Source organism: Apium graveolens, chromosome 1, assembly GCF_009905375.1.
Source record: "Apium graveolens cultivar Ventura chromosome 1, ASM990537v1, whole genome shotgun sequence".
Classification (NCBI taxonomy): Eukaryota; Viridiplantae; Streptophyta; class Magnoliopsida; order Apiales; family Apiaceae; genus Apium; species Apium graveolens.
In genome coordinates this window covers 161,194,021-161,198,232 of record NC_133647.1, presented here as the reverse complement: position 1 = coordinate 161,198,232, position 4,212 = coordinate 161,194,021, and the positions used below count along the sequence as shown (strand labels likewise).

General features: G+C 40.4%; 1 non-coding gene across 1 annotated transcript; it reads left to right on the top strand.

The window, feature by feature from the left end:
• The first annotated feature begins 3,325 nt into the window (after positions 1-3,325).
• On the top strand, positions 3,326-3,432 carry LOC141683531 (small nucleolar RNA R71). The gene has a single exon (XR_012560347.1). It is a non-coding gene; the product is annotated as a small nucleolar RNA R71 (small nucleolar RNA).
• The last annotated feature ends 780 nt before the right edge of the window (positions 3,433-4,212 follow it).

Here is a 4,212-nt window from a genome sequence, read left to right as displayed (position 1 = left end):
TCATTACTCTATTCCAACATCTTTGAAAATCCTCATAACTTGCATGGAAATGGAAATGCTTCTTTGTTCTCAATTTCCTGCTGAAAAGGCTGCCACATTACTTTTGCAAACATCCAACGCATGTGACTGTGTTGTCACTGTCAACAGATATTTGAATTTGATCATACATCGGGTACATGCTTGTTATCCATCGGGTAGCTTGTTGATCATCCGTCGGGTAGCTTTGTTTATCATCCGTCGGGTAGCTATTTGACACTTGACTCCATTTCACTTATGCAGAACTAAAAGACATTTCATATTTACAATTAATCGACCTATTCTGCATATCTACTAGTAGTCAACATGACTCATAAACTCCTACAGAATCTACATAAAGTTGTTTGCAGAAATGTGCTACAATACTTATTATTACATAAGCTACTCTCTCAATGGATGTCAAATCATCATCCGCCGGGACTATAATGAATCATCCATCGGGACTATATTTGATCATCCATCGAGTGCTACAAAATTCACTAAGTTAGATCTACTAAGGTGTTTTGTATAATTTATCATCAAGTTCACAACATATTCCTAACAACCCCCACCTTGGCTTTGTCCACTTCAAGACCCTTACTAGAGACCTTGTGCCCAAGAATAATGCCCTGTCGCACCATAAAGTGACATTTCTCCCAGTTGAGAACCAGATTGGTCTCAACACACCTTTTAAGAACTGCGCCAAGATTCTGTAAGCACTCATCAAAAGAATCACCAAACGCAGAGAAATTGTCCATTAATACCTCCACATTCTGACCAGTCATGTCAGAGAAAATAGCCATCATGCATCTCAGAAATGTGGCAGGTGCTCCACACAAACCAAAAGAAACTCTTCTGAAGGCGAAAGTACCAAATGGACAAGTGAAAGTAGTCTTTTCCTGGTCTTCTGGAATAATGCAAATCTGATTATAGCCCGAATAGCCATCCCGAAGACAGCAGTACCCGTGCCCAACCAATATGTCAAGCATTTGATCAATAAAAGGCAGAGGGAAGTAATATTTTCTCGTGGCCTTGTTTAGCTTCCTGTAGTCCATGCAAACTCTCCACCCCATGACTGTTCGAGTAGGAATGAGCTCATTCTTCTCATTAGCTACAACTGTGATACCTCCTTTCTTCGGCACACACTGAACTGGACTCACCCAAGAACTGTCAGAAACGGGATAGATGATCCCTGCATCCAGCCATTTGAGAATTTCCTTCTTCAAAACTTCTTTCATGATTGGATTAAGCCTTCTTTGTTGCTCAACAGTAGGCTTGCTACCTTCCTCTGGAAGAATTTTATGCATGCACTAAGAAGGGCTGATTCCCTTAATATCTGCTATAGTCCATCTAATTGCCGATTTGAACTCTCTCAGAATTCTTAAGTGTTTTTCCTCATCACTACCTGAAAGGTCAGATGCAATAATCACAGGCAAATAGTTGCATCACCTAAAAAAGCATACCTTAAGTGTTCAGGCAATGATTTAAGCTCAAGTGTAGGAGCTTCCTCAATAGATGGCTTGAGGTGCTTTGGAGATTTGTTCAGCTCCTCCATTCCAAGAGATTCAAAAGTCATATCCATCTTCCGCTTCCAGAGGAAGCATTCAGATATTGCAACTGCTCATCATTTTCATCATCTTCACTATCTAAATTCCCCAACAAGGCCTTCTCTAAGGCACCAGACCCTAGCAATTGATCAAGAAGTAACCACAGAATCGACCAACTCCACCTTTAAGCACTCTTCATTTTCCATAGGAAATTTCATGGCATTGAACACATTGAAAATTACATCCTGATCCAGCACTCGTATGGTGAGCTCACCCTTATGCACATCGATCAATGTTCGGCCCGTAGTCAAGAATGGTCTTCCCAAGATTATGGGAATCTCTTATCCTCCTCGAAATCAAGAATTACAAAATCAGCAGGGAAGATGAGTTTATCAACCTTGACCAAAATATCCTCCACAATGCCTCGTGGATATGTAATAGAATGATCGGCCAACTGCAAGGTCATATAAGTCGGCTTTAGATCAGGTAAGTCCAACTTCTTGAAGATTGATAAAGGCATCAGATTGATGCTAGCTCCCAAGTCACATAAGCATTTGTCAAATGACACTTTTCCAATGGTGCAAGGAATAGCGAAGCTTGCAGGATCTTTAAGCTTCGGAGGCAACTTTTGTTGCAGCACAACAGTGCATTCCTCCGTGAGAGCAATGGTCTCTAAGTCATCAAGCTTCACTTTCCGAGAAAGAATACCTTTCATAAAATTCGCATAACTAGGCATCTGTTCAAGAGCTTCAGCGAAAGGTATATTGATGTGAAGTTTCTTGAACACCTTCATAAACTTCTCAAACTGCTTATTCAGTTTTTTCTTCTGCATCCTCTTAGGAAAAGGAGGTGGAGGATAGATCTATTTTTCCCCTGTATTACCCTCAGGAGGAGTGTGTTCAACAGTAGTCTTCCTTTCTTCCACTTTTTCTTCCATCTACACTTCTTCTTCAGCCACAGCTTCGTCATCTGAAACTTGAGAGTGTTCGGAATTCACAACTTTCCCAGACCTCAATGTAATTGCCTTTACCTGCTCCTTAGCTTCCCTCTTTCCTAGCACTTCAGTGTCAGTAGGGAGTGTACCAGGTTGGCGATTTAGCAAGGTATTGGTAATTTGTCCAATATGATTTTCTAAGGTCTTGATAGAAACCTCTTGGCTCTTGCACATGAGCCTCAACTCCTCCAATTCAGATTTTTCATTAGACTGTTGCAGTTGGAGTTGTTGCCTTGTTGCGTATTGTGGTTGCTGAAAACCATGAGGGTTGTACTGCTTCGCTGGATACTACTGATAAGGCTGTTAAACCATATTTTGAGAATTGCTCCAGCTGAAATTGGGATGACTGCGGTTGTTGGGTTGATAGGTGGTTGGCACGGGCTGCTGCGACCTCTGAAAGTTGCTCACGAACTGCGCTGATTCACTAGAAATAGCACACTGCTCCGTCTCATGGGCACCAGCACAAAGCTCACAGACACTAGTGATCTGATTAACTTCATAATTAGCTAAAGAATCCACCTTCATCTTCAAAGCCTTAAGCTGAGCAGCTATAGCAGTAGCTGCATCTAACTCCAGAATTCCTGCTACCTTGCCCTAAGATAGTCTTTGAGTAGGATTCTGGTATTCATTCGTAGCCATCAATTTAATCAATTCATAAGCTTCATTGTAGCTTTTAGCCCACAAGGCTCCTCCTGATGCTGCATCAAGCATGGGTCTAGAAGTAGCACCCAAACCATTATAGAAGCAGTTAATGATCATCCAATCAGGAATCCCATGATGAGGGAACTTCCTAAGCATCTCCTTATAGTGATCCCAAGCCTCACATAAAGATTCTCCAGATTGCTGAGCAAATTGAGTAAGTGCGGTTCTGATTGCAGCAGTCTTCACCATAGGAAATAATTTAGTTAAGAACTTTTGAGCAAGATCCTCCCATTTGGTGATAGACCCTGGTGGTAGAGAATGTAACCAACACTTAGCTTTATCCCGCAGAGAGAATATGAAAAGCCTCAACTTAATAGCATCTTCAGAAACTCCATTGAACTTGAAAGTGTCACAGATCTTGATGAAATCTCTGATGTACATGTTGGGATCTTCTGTCGGAGAACCCCTAAACTGAACTGAGTTCTGTATCATATGAATCATGCTCGACTTAATCTCAAAAACTTAACCACGAGTCCCCGGCAGCGGCGCCAAAAACTTGTTAGGACGAAAACACACGCTAATATTCATGCAAGTAATATAGAATTAATTCTAGTTCGTTCCCACAGGGAATGGTTTAAGTTAATTTTAATCAATGTACTTATGCAATAATGGTATGGTTATTATCTAATGCTAAGATGAATAATAAATTGAGGTTGTTTTAACTTCGCTTAACTAAGAGATTATACTAAAGAACATTAACTAAGAGAATAAAGAGAGTTAAATACTATATGACACAAACATGGGATTTTAACTTCATTAAATACTTCATTCAATAGCCTTTTCGTTCTTAACCTTAGCATGCAATGGTGACGACACTAATCAAATAACACGAAACTGATAAACGCCAACTTTCGTTGTACGAATACTATACTACAAGACATCCACAAAAGAGATAGAAGCTGAATAGACACCAATTATATTGAGACCCTATATGTCTATAGATTTTGACAACAT